Genomic DNA, 12,835 nt, shown 5'->3' with positions numbered 1-12,835 from the left:
ATGTGCTGGGAGCGTACTGCAGGTGTCTTACCAGATGAAAAGTAATATTGATACTGCAAGATGTATTATTGGTTGATCTACCTTAAACACAGACTTGACCCATTGTTCTAAATGTTTTATTTTAGACTTATTTAAAGGACGCATTGCTTTGCCTATGTGAACTATGTTAGTTCAAGAAGCTAAACAAGATTTTCAGAATTGTAGAATTATATGTTGGTCAAAACGAGGAGGAGAATATTGTGTAATTTCTGAGTCTTTAAACATAGTACAGTTCTAATGTTTTAACCAAATGGTAACTGTTTCCATGCAAACTTTGTGTCTGGAGAACTACAAATCTTCCATTACTTCATATCATGCATTTTCAAGGGACTCTCTCTGTACATATTGTAAAATGAATATGGGAACACTCCTCCCATCTATACAGTAAGGAATTATCTGTCTTTCTTCTATGCACTTAGCTCCTGTGACACAAGAGCCACTCAAAACATACCAGTTGAATGAATTAACTGCATGTTTTCTTTGCAAGTTTTAATCAAGATTTGTTATTTGGTGCTACATGAGCCAGAGTGGACATGTTCTATGCCTTGAGCTTTTTGAAAGTCAGAATCATGACTTAAAGTGATATGTCACTTCCTTTCTATCCCTAATCCAGATGTTTTTCATTCTCATAATCTCTTTCTTTCCCTGACATCATGCTGACTGCTTCTCACTCTGTCTCATCTGTGTACCATCTCTTACATTTCATTTGGAGTGGGTGCTACTCATTGTGGAATTTGAGAGGCACGGACCCTTGACAAATGATTTTATTGGTAGAAAAAAATTTCCAATTTTGACAGGTATGTGTAATAAACAGGGATTTTGGCCATAAACCACTTAACTTGTTTCAGGGTCTAACATCAGCAACACTTTATGCTGTCAGCTTTTCGGAACACTGTCTCTTCTACAGCTATTAAGAAGAAAAAGGTGGCTTTTGAGGGAGTGCTTTCTACTCTAAGCTTTCTACAAAAAATGCCTTGTGGGCCTTTTAGGATAGAAAAAAAAAAGAATGAAGAATATTTCCTTCCTGTCTGTAAAGCCATTATGTCCCACTTTGGGGTTTTTAGTTCAACCTCATAAAAACAAAAAAGAAAAAAAAAAGATCAAGAACAAACATTACATTTCTAAGGCATTGACTGCTTCTCTTTAATCTAAGTTAGACTTGAACTCCACATAAGGCTAAAGCTGTGAGAAAAGAAAACCTCTTTACATTCAGGGAAAGCATAGATTTAGGAGATGTCAAATCCAACTTCAAAAGCCCTCCAGAGAGAGTAAAAGTAGCCAGGATGAATACAGACATGAAAAGGTGTGTCTATCTGCCAGTAATTGTGACAGGGAGGCTGACTGTCTATCACATTAGTTAGTGAAATATGTTTCAATTTATGTTTTAAAGTCTTTACCTGGGTAGCATGAGGATTTTTAAGTAACAGCCCTTCTGCCGTGTGTATGTTTACAGTCAACACTGACATCAAAATAGTTTCTTTCTGCCATTTCAAACTCAGCTCCAGAACCCATTCAGCTGTAAGATTTTCATATGGAAGTCTGGCTTCCTGTGTATAAATTTTAGTGGGAATTCTACTTAGATGGTCAAATACGCAAACTGATTGATGAATGTAGGCATTCTAATTCTAACTACATTAGATTTTCTACAGTTTTGCGAAAGATCCACATAAGTGAGAATGCGTTGTTTTAACATTAAAATTAAAATGCACATCAATATTACTGTTAAAATATTTCTTACGATTCATATATAATGTATGTACATTTAAATATGTAATACATATGTAAATTTAAATGTGTAATATATAATATGCAATAATTAAAACTAAGATTAAAATATAATAGTATTGAATCTAATTATATTTGATAAATAATAACATATTATGTGTTATTATACATCTATATTATTTATAATTATGTGCACATTTGTTATGTATAATAATTATAAGATAATATTAAATATATAATAATGTGCAAATAAATTTTAATAAAGAATAGCATAATATGGAAAAATATAATGGCATACTTTATAGCATAATATTTAATTATATATGTTACTATGCAGCATGTATAAATAAATATGTGTATAGCATCATAAAGATGATAATAGGATTCCAACTTCCAAAAGTTAATTAAGAGAAAAATATATGAAAGAAACGTGAGAAGTTGGATCTTTTTTCTTCCTTTCGGATTAAATATAGGAAAACGCTGTGTGCTACAAAGGAGAATCATAAGAAATTACTGCATTAGATGGCACAAGATAATCACAATAAGAAATCTGTCAGTTCAATAGACTTTGATTTATGTGTTTTTATGTGTAGTTCATTTCTAAAACACACTGTTGGAGTCAATATGAACTTTTAAAAAGCTTGATTTTCACTTCTCACACAATGAGTATTTAAAGCAGCAGTATCTTGTGTTGAAGGTAGATGTAATAGGAAAGAAATAATCTTAAGTAAGGGAGACTATTTGATATTCACCCCTGAAAATAATGTAACTAATTTCAGCATCTTGAAAATCATACTTATTTGTGAATTTGACTTGTTCTTTTCTGTTTCTTGACATCACAATTTGTTCTTTTGTTCATGCAACCTGTGTGTGTCTTGAACTATTTCTTTCTTAATCCTAGGGTCTTCTGTGTTATTTCTACTTTGTGTTCTCTTTACAGCACTAGACATCCATTGAGCACTTGATTTAATAGTACTTCAGTAATGAAATATGGATTATACATTCCAAACTCTTGCTTGCAAGGACATCCTAGGCCAGTGTGTGGGGGCTTTGATCCTGGTTCCCAGTGGTAAATGCAGTGGATTAAGTTAGAAGTGATTGCCATTTATAATCACAGCTGCCTTGTGGTTTATGAATTAAAGGGAACAAAATACTCATCTTTTAGCTATCCATATGTATCTCATAACATTATGTTGCACACCTTAAATACAGAATCAAATACATCAAAATTAAATACTGAGAAAGGGAGTCCAGTAAGGTTTATAGCTAGAGAGGTCTCCTAAATGTAACTGAAGTTGCTTGTTAAACATGCAGTTTTTCACACCTGTGCTTTGATTGGAGATTTCATTTGGCACATGAAATTTGTCTTTATTTGTGTTTTTGAATCAGCTAGTTCATGAATCCCAGGAATGAAGGATTACTTGGTGGACTTATACAAAGTATAAGGGACTTTGAGCATTTTCTTTAGGTTTGAGGCTTGGCAAAGACGGAAGAAATTTTGTTGTAACTTCAGTCAGCACCCATATGGATTGCTCTTGGCTTTACTTGCTGTGCGACAGCACTGGCCTGCCTTGTTTACTTTTAATCATTATTTAGTATTTAGTAAGAAAATATTGTAATCTTCAGATATGTTGGATTCATTCTCATACCACTACAGGTGCTGCAAAGTGTACTGAAGCTTTGTAAAATAAATTGATAATCCACGAAAATAATGGCCACATAAGGATACAATTTAATCTAAAAATGTTAGTTTTTTTTAGAAATTGAAATAGAATTGTTATAGAAAAAGCACTCAGTGAAGGAGTTTTTATGTCAGTGCTGATTTTATCCTCTCTGACCTATTATCTGCTCTGACCTTCAGATTCTTAGAATTATTTTTCCATGATGTAGAAATATTTTAACAATTCACATTAACACTAACAAGAATATTCATAGGTAAATATCTACAAAAAAAACTTTCCTGATTACTTTGAAAATTCCATTAGCCACTTTAAAACCCAAACATGAATTGTGGAACCTGTGTTGTAGTAGCAGATTAAAAGGCTGCCTATGACATTGACTGTCAGTATTGAAGCAGCAGTTTGAGTCCCAGCTGCTCCACTTCTAATCCAACTTTCTACTGATGTGCCTGGGAGGGCAGCTGAAGATGGACCTTGAATTCTATGGGAAACCTAGATGAAGTTCTAAAACCCAGACTTGTGTGTGGCCCAACCGTGGATGTTATAACCATTTTGGACAGTGGACAAAAGGATGGTAGAATCTTTCTGTAGTCTTTCTGTTTTGAAATAATTAAAATAAACCTTGCAATAAAGAAATATGAGGTCATGTCCTGTTAACATCAAGCCATTGCCCCATTAAAACCTGTGTCATATTCATATCAAGTACTACGTTAGGTGGATTACTCTCTTGGACAACAGAGGACCAAAGACAAGTCATGATTCCAAAGTAATTCTAAATGTTGATTACTTACTAAAAATGAATTTTATTTTACTTGGAAAAGAGAGAGGTTTTAGTAAAATTTGGTGAAACTAGGGGATTTTAGGCTAAAAATGAATTGTGCCTGAGCTCCATAAGGATCAGGTCAGTAAAAAGAACATCCATCCTTTGATTTGCAAGTTAGTTTTGGTATTACTTTCAAATACATTCTCAAATAGCAAGGACTGTGCTACTGAGCAGTAATCCAGTCTATTGAAGAATAATTAATGTTTATTATAATATGATAAAACCTGGTAAAATAATGTTTTTTTAGAATAATTACAACAGGAAAAAATATTTCTGGTTAACTCCAAGTTAAAAAGAAAACTCAGTTGACCTTGACCCAGTATTTTGTCATTTTCTAGACTAATCAGAGGTTTTTCATCTATGAATTTAAACCATTAATTGTTAGACTTAGACTTCATATATTTCCTGAAGTTTAGCTCTCCCCCCCACCATAGTCCTATTTATACATATCAAGAATTCTCTTGGTAAGCTTCAAATGCACACACAACATCCAACATCTTTTTAATGACATGTCACTTCACATTTTCCTTTATTATATGGATGTACTTCAAAGTTCAACATGACAACTGTTAGGATTATTGCCTGTGTCTTCGTTGAAGGAGTAATTTTTGGAACCAGTTCTTCTTATTGCATGTAGCCATATAGTTTAAGGGAAGTGATATATACTATGGTATTTATAAATGTTTATAGCTTATGACATAACTATAAAATGTAAGAATCTAACCAGAAAAAAATAGATGCACAGGGGTACTCTGCTAAATTTTATACAATGTGGCCTTGAAACTGTTAACTGATGACATCCTCCTGTGGTATGGGAGAAGTGGCACAGGTTTGTTTTATATCATGTCACTAGCTTAATTTAAACCCTTTATATCTTTATTAAATGCTTATCGATTGGGTTTTGATTTTCATCTTGGAATCAGATGCATTTACTTAGTTTTTGTTTTTGAACCTATTCATGGTTAATTTTAAAAGAAAAATGAGAGCTTTTTTATTTTATCCCTTGATTAATGATAGGCACCAATTTAACTGCTTAAATGATTAAGAATAATAATCTTATGCATTACTTTTTTTTAGGTATGTCAAGTATAGAGCAATTTTTTTTATTCATTGATTACATTGTATTACGTGATACAGTTTCATAGGTACTGGGATTCTCCCCACCCTTCTCCACACCCTTCCCCCATGGTGGGTTACTCCACCTTGTTGCATAACCACAGTTCAAGTTCAGTTGAGATTCCCTCATTGCAAGCATAAACTAAACATAGAGTCCAGCATCTTATTGTCCAGTCAAGTTCCTCGGCTCCTTGGGGAGACCCTGTCTGGTCTGAAGACAGAACCAGCAGAGTATCATCCCGATCAATTAAAGCTCCAACATACCATCAGCAGCAATTAACTTCGTTGTGTAATTAATTGATACAGTATTGAGTAACCAATATGTTGAAAACAAATGCGATTTCTTAACCACATTCTGTGGTCACCTCATTGACATTTCAATTTTAGTTTATACACAACATAAAACATAACATACATAAAATAACATGTTTTACATAACATCATATCATCTTAAATTAAGGCAAACATGCGGTATCTAACCTTTTGGGATTGGCTCATTTTCCTTAGCATTATGGTTTCCAGTTGGGCCCATTTGGCCACAAAAAACCTGCATTTTGTTTTTCTTAATATTACGCATTACATTTTAATTGATAATATCTATAGGATGCTTATTTGCAACAGCTAATGGCTTTGTAAATTGTTCCTTGTTTGACCAGCAGTTTTGCAAAGGAAAGATCAGAGAATGCCAGACAGAATTTAGCTTTGAATTTCTCCCCTTTCCAGCTTTGTTCTCAGTTTCTGCAATTTCTTTTTTAAAATTAATTAATTTATTTCATTTGAAAGGCATATTACATACACAGAATGAGAGACAAAGGGAGAGAAATCTTCTACCTGTTAGTTTACTCCCATAATGACTGCCATGACTGTCAGATGGGCCAGTCCGAAGCCAGGAGCCCGGAGCTTTTTCTGGGTCTCCCAGGTGAACGTAGGGGCCCAAGCATTTGGGCCATCTTTTGCTGTTGCTCTTCTCGGCACTTTAGTAGGAAGCTGGATCAGAGGTGGAGCAGCTAGAACTTGAATTGGTGTCCATATAGGTTGCTTGCAAAGCAAGTGGAAGCCTAAAATTCATGGCATTGGCCTTTAAATTCTGTGATTTCTTATGATTCTTTTCTTCACAGTGTCTAAGAGAGGATCTGTTTTTTTGTTTTTAACATTTTATTTATTTACTTGAACATCAGAGTTATAGAGAGACTGAGAGACAAAGAAAGAGATCTTCCATCTACTCATCAAATGGCTGCAACTGCCAGGGCTGGGTGTGGCTGAAATCTAGGTCAGCAGATTTTTCTGGGTTACCTGCATGAGTAGAAGACCCCAAAAACATGGCCCATTTTCTGTTGCTTTTCCAAAACCATCAACAGAGACTTGGATTGGGAGTGGAATAGCCAGGACATGGATGAATACTTTAAGGAAACCCTTATATCTCAAACAGCAGCCTTGCCTGCTACACCACAATGCTGGCACCCTAACAGGAGTTACTAGCATTTTCACTCACTTCACACCTCCACATCTAAAACAGCTCTTCGTACTATTACAATTGTATTTCCAAAGAAAATGTGTACTGTATCAACAGTGGTCAGGTTCCTGTCACTGGGACCCATAGGTCACAGAAAATCGAACTGGAAATGGACTTCTACATTTCAGCCATTTACCAAGCAGTCAACTTTTACTTCTGTGAGTTGAAGCATTCAGAAATTTAAATCCCATTTTTGTTGTTCTGTTACACTAGAAACTAAATCACACCACCTATCCTGTTTCCCTTGAGATCCCCACGCTAGGATAGTCAGATACAGGAAGATCTCAGATCACAACCTACTGTACACTTCCCTAGAAATACTGTCCTGCACAATATGGAAAGATTAGTGAACTTTTTGAGAAACCAAGAAAGTAAATGTACATTAAAGTATAACGTGAATTATATATTGCTAATGCAAAAGTGTTATTTTTCTCCTCTGCTTCTTTGAAAACAAAATTTAAAAGATTTCATATTACTAGTGTTTTTTGTTGTGTCCATAGAGGTAGAAAATTACTTCAGCTGATTAATGTAAAATTACACAATCTACTTACTTGACTACAATGAGAATCTTTTGTGATCTTTTGAAAATCATTACTTCAGAAAAATGCTCAGGGATATGTCTTTTATTGTTCCTGATGTAAGAAAATATCCTATAGAGTAGAAGTTAGTAGCACAGTCTTTGCAGAAAGCAGTACTTGGATTCTGGTACTGTAAATGCTAGTCTTAGGGTGTCAGATGTCTCATCAGTAAAAGAAGCATTAAAATGTAGAAACTAATGAAATGATTAACTCATTGTGTGCAGATTTATAAGTCAATCACATCTGTGATGTGTGTGATTTTTTTTTAAGATTTATTTATTTTTATTACAAAGTCAGATATACAGAGAGGAGGGGAGACAGGAAGATCTTCCATCCGATGATTCACTCCCCAAGTGAGTGCAAGGGCCGGTGCTGCGCCAATCCAAAGCCGGGAACCAGGAACCTCTTCCAGGTCTCCCACGCGGATGCAGGGTCCCAAGGGATTGGGCCATCCTCAACTGCTTTCCCAGGCTACAAGCAGGGAGCTAGGTGGGAAGTGGAGCAGCCGGAATTAGAACCGGCACCCATGTGGGATCCTGGGGCGTTCAAGTCGAGGACTTTAGCCACTAGTCCATGCCGCCGGGCCCAGTGTATGATGTTTTAGAGAATCATTACTCTAAGTTCCTTTAGTGTCTAGCTGTGTGGATAGAATGTGTGTCTTCTAGAATATTTTACATAGATACACAATACATACCGATGGAAGCTTTTGTCACTGGAGTTTGAACATGCAAAACTTTATACTAATTATTTTAAACCATAGTAGATAAATGAAATATGATATTAAAAAATTTGAATGTCATTAAAATTGGAGGTTTTTTGGATTAATTTTGTACATTATGCATTTTGGAGACCCAAATAGTTTGATTTTGATTCATAAGCAACATTTGAAATTTAATGTTCAATGTCTAATATTTAGCATAACTGAATATACTATCCTTCATTCCAGTGTGTTCAGTGCTACTCTATATTCTGATAGAATGATAATATTGAATCCCCTTATTGCTCATTCTATAAATGAAATCCATATATCGAAATAATTGAGTCATGTGAAGATAGAATGCAGTCAGCCTTCAATGTTTGCAATGTCTGTCTTCATAATCTAAACAACTAAGTTTCAAAAATATTTGACAAAAAATCACATCTATACTCAACATATACACCCTTTTATTGTCATTATTCACCTAACCATACATTATCACAACCATTTACTAGGCATTTATCTTTATTAGTTATTGCTTGTAGTTGAGGGATGATTGGATGCACATACATTAGGATGTACATCATGTATGTGCATATGTCGTGTCATTTTATATGAGACTTGAGCATCTGTAGAGTTTGGTATAGGGTGATGTCCTGGAACCAGTCTCCAGTGGATCCCAAGGACCTTCTATAATCTTGATAAATGACTAAAAATGTGCATGCAGCATACTCTGCAAAAATGGAACAAAAATTTAATACATTAAAATATGTATTAAAAATACATCCATATGCAAGACAATTTTATCTATTTTTTAAAAAGATTTATTTGTTTTTACTGGAAAGTCAGATATACAGAGACAGAATTATCTTCCATCCACTAGTTCACTCCCCAAAGTGTCTGCAACAGCTGGAGCTGAGGCAATTCAAATTCAGGAGCAAGGAGCATCTTCTGGGTCTCCCACTCGGTTGCAGGGTCCCAAGGTTTTGAGCCATCTTGGACTGCTTTTCAGGTCCCAAGTAAAGAGCTGGAAGGGAAGTGGAGCAGCCAGGTTATGACATTTTGTCTATATGAGATCCTGGCACATGCAAGGCAAGGAATTTAGCCACTAGGCTATTGAACCTGTCCCCATTGTCTCTATTCTTTAAAAAGGAATTATTAGATCATTTAAAAACAGAGCTTCAGAGAGAGAGAGAAGGAAAAAGAGAAATAGATTGTTCATATACTAAATTACTCTGCACATGGCTATAGGAGCCAGGGCCAGGCCTGGAGCCAGTAATTCTATCCAGGTCTCCCATATGGGCATTCACAGCCCACCCACTTTGGCCCACTTTGTGCTACCTTCCGAGGCACATATGCAGAACACTGGAGTGGAGGGAGAACCACCAGTACTCGAGCCAGCACTCCGATCTGGGATGTCAGTGTTGCAGACAGTGGCTTAATTGTGCTGCATCAGCCCTGTGACCATTTTTGAACATATGAAAAGAAACTATTTTGAGAATAATCAAACTGTGCATTAATTATATGTAATGGAGCATTATAGGCACATGTGTGGAATTTTGAAGGGCTACTATGTCCTTATTTCAAAATATAAATTTAAAATTTAAGTAAAAGCAGAGCAGTATGGTTTATTATGGATTCTACTGCCAATAATAAAGGATGATTTAAAAAAATCTGGCTTTGAAAAGCAAATTCTGAGCAGGAAAGGCCTGTTTCCTCAATTTCTCTTTTGTGCAGATAAGGTTCAGTAACTTTCTGTCAGCAAGTTAGAAACATTTTTTGGGACAGTTGTAAGACTTTTGGAGCTCTTATGATACTTAGGTGTAAAAGAAGTAATGAGATGAAGATAAACGAGTGTTTCGGTTTTGAAATTCCTTTCTTAGATGTAAACTTCATCTAAATCATTTTTAGGCATAGCTTTCTTAAATTGTTGACTTCACAAAAGGTATCAATATAATAGTGCATTGATTCTGACCATTTAAACGACTATGTGAGTCAAAGCGAAAACTAGTAGAGTCGAGGGGCCCTTTTGCAGGTTCTAGTTCGATTTACTGTAATCTAAGATCCAGTTAAAAACTGTGAGTTCATCAACTTTCTGGTGAAACACATTTTATGTTTTAGAGACACCACCCTGCCAAAGTGTTACTTGATGACTTTCAGTATCTTAATAGTTTGTGATGCTTAGCAAGTCTCTGAAAAATATAGTAGACTAGATCTTTGGGGACAAACTCTTACAGCATCTGACACTGATTCATAGAGACTTGAAGAGTAGTACTAGTAGTGCTGTAATCATTGGGAATAGATAGAGTGTTGTTGTGTGTGTACCTGTAATGTTATGTTTGCATTTTACCACTTCCTTTTTGTATTACAACTCTTGGTGATGAACTCAATAATTATCTTCAAAATGCTCCATTGACTGATCATTTTGGGGGGTGGGTTATTTATTTGTTTTTGTGTGTTTTGTAGTTAAAACCATGATTTAAAAAATCCAACCAGAGAGGCTACTGGGAAAACGAGATCTGTGATTATAAAAAGAAAATCTAAAAAGACAGTATGTAATGGAGACTTGTGAATAATCAGTTTTGCCAGCTGAGCTCTTTCAGAGCAGGTAGAAGCCAACTGCTGTCTGCCAGGAGGTTTAATGAAGTCTCACCGTAGAGTTTAACAACAGGGTGATTTGTGAGAATAGCTCCTTTTCCTAACAGATTTGATCCAGTGGCATAAATAGCATGTTCAGCTTTACTCCTGCTGCTTTTTGATTTGATTGAGACCCAGCAGCATTTGGCCCAAGATTCCTTGCCTGTTTTTGTCCAGGAGGATTGAAAAACTTCATGTGTTCTTACAGCTTAAACAAATAATGATTTTAATGCTAACAATTGCTGAAAACACAGCATTCTCTTCAGTTTCTTTTATTTATGCATTAAGAATGCAGTTTGCTTTCATTTCCTTCAAATAAAATGACAAGACATCTTAAAATATTATGATAAGGAAAAGCTTTCACTAGCTGGCCTTCCTACAGAGTATTTGGAATGTTCTCAGTGTAGGGACTACGGTAAATGCTGAAGAAGTAAATAGGGCAGAAAGATACAAGAAATAATTGACCCATAAGATGATTCTATGGCAAATGACTCAGCACTGCACTAGTACAGAGCACGTCATGGGCTTCGCTGTGATTTATCTGCATTCGTAGTGGGTAAGGTTTTCTCATGGTCCAATGACAAAGATAAACTTAGCAACTGTCTTGGGCAACCAGCATTCTGAAATATGAAAATTAATATGAAAATATATGTGTAATGTATATGTATTTGTGAAATGCGAATTACCCAGCCTGAAAATAGGAATTACTTGTGTACTCAGTGACAGCTATCTTGTTGCAAAATGTCCTATTCCTGGGACAGTTGTTGGCTGTCGCTGTTAAGATCTGGTGTGTGAGGACTCCCTCCCATATTGACAGTGTCTGGGATTGAGTCTTGTATCTGCTCATGATTCCAGCTTCCTGCTTCCTGCTAATGCAAATGAACCCTAGGAAACATGAGAAGATGATACAATACTTGAGTACTTGCTACCCCTATAGGAGACCAGCAGTGAATACTGGCCTCCATTTGGCAAGTAAGCTACAAGATTGGGAATCCCTCTATTTCTCTCCCTTTCAAATCAAAATAATGATAATAATGTAGGAGTTATTGCTAAGACTCTCAAATAATTTTATGACTTGGATTAATTATGGGAGATTATGTAACATTTAATGTAAAACAATTAGCTGTTGGACCAGTGTTGTGGTACACCCGGTTAAACTACTTTTTGCAAAGCCGACATCACATATGGGTGCCCATTCAATTCCTGGCTGCTCCACTTCAGATCCAAACCCCTTCTAATTTGTCTGGGAATGCAGTGGAAGATGGTCTAAGTGCTAGGGTTCCTGCTCCCATATGTGTGACCCACATGCCCACGTGGCATCAGTGTCCTGGCTTCAGTATGGCCCAGCCAGCCTCAACCATCATATCCATTTAAGAAGTGAAAAAGTGAGTGAAAGATCTCATTCTCTTCCTTCTCTCTCTCTCTCTCTCTCTCTCTCGCTCTCGCTCTCTTGCTCTCTCTTTTTCTGTCTAGGTATCTGTGTATCCCTCCTTGGGTATCTGTGTGTACCTCTCTCTCTAACTTGGCCTTTCAAATAAATACATCTTTAAAAACAAATTATTAATCATAAAGTGATTCTAACTTATAAAGAGATATTTAACAAATTATAGAGAAGATAGAATAGGTTGATGTATTTGTTGCAGACATTTTTCATCTGTTTATTTCAATGAACATTTTGAAGACGTCCACCTCTACATTGGTTTTTAAATATTTTTCAACAAAAGCAACTTATACTTTAATTCTTATTTTTACAAGAACACTTTGAAGCAGTATTGTATTTTAGCCAGAATTGTTTGGACATAAAATGATAGTAGTGATTCGGTGTTTATAAGAGAGTAATTACAACAGGAAAAAACGGGTGTTATTTAACACAAAGGACACTTTCATCTTGTGATGAACCCTGTAAAACCTGAAAATGCAAGAACATTGAAAATTTGACTTTTTATGCATCCATTTATCTTGGCATTTTATTACTTGTATAATTTACAATTTGATGATATACATAGCATTTTGAATTATGATGACTAG

General features: G+C 35.5%; 1 protein-coding gene across 1 annotated transcript in view; it reads left to right on the top strand.

The window, feature by feature from the left end:
- Positions 1 to 12,835, top strand: part of ROBO1 (roundabout guidance receptor 1) — a 404,089-nt gene that overhangs the window by 289,399 nt on the left and 101,855 nt on the right. The gene's annotated exons all lie outside the window — the stretch shown is intronic.

Source organism: Ochotona princeps, chromosome 3 (assembly GCF_030435755.1).
Source record: "Ochotona princeps isolate mOchPri1 chromosome 3, mOchPri1.hap1, whole genome shotgun sequence".
In the NCBI taxonomy this organism is placed as follows: domain Eukaryota; kingdom Metazoa; phylum Chordata; class Mammalia; order Lagomorpha; family Ochotonidae; genus Ochotona; species Ochotona princeps.
The sequence above is the reverse complement of the archived record's forward strand: the minus strand, read 5'-3'. Positions and strand labels throughout refer to the sequence as shown.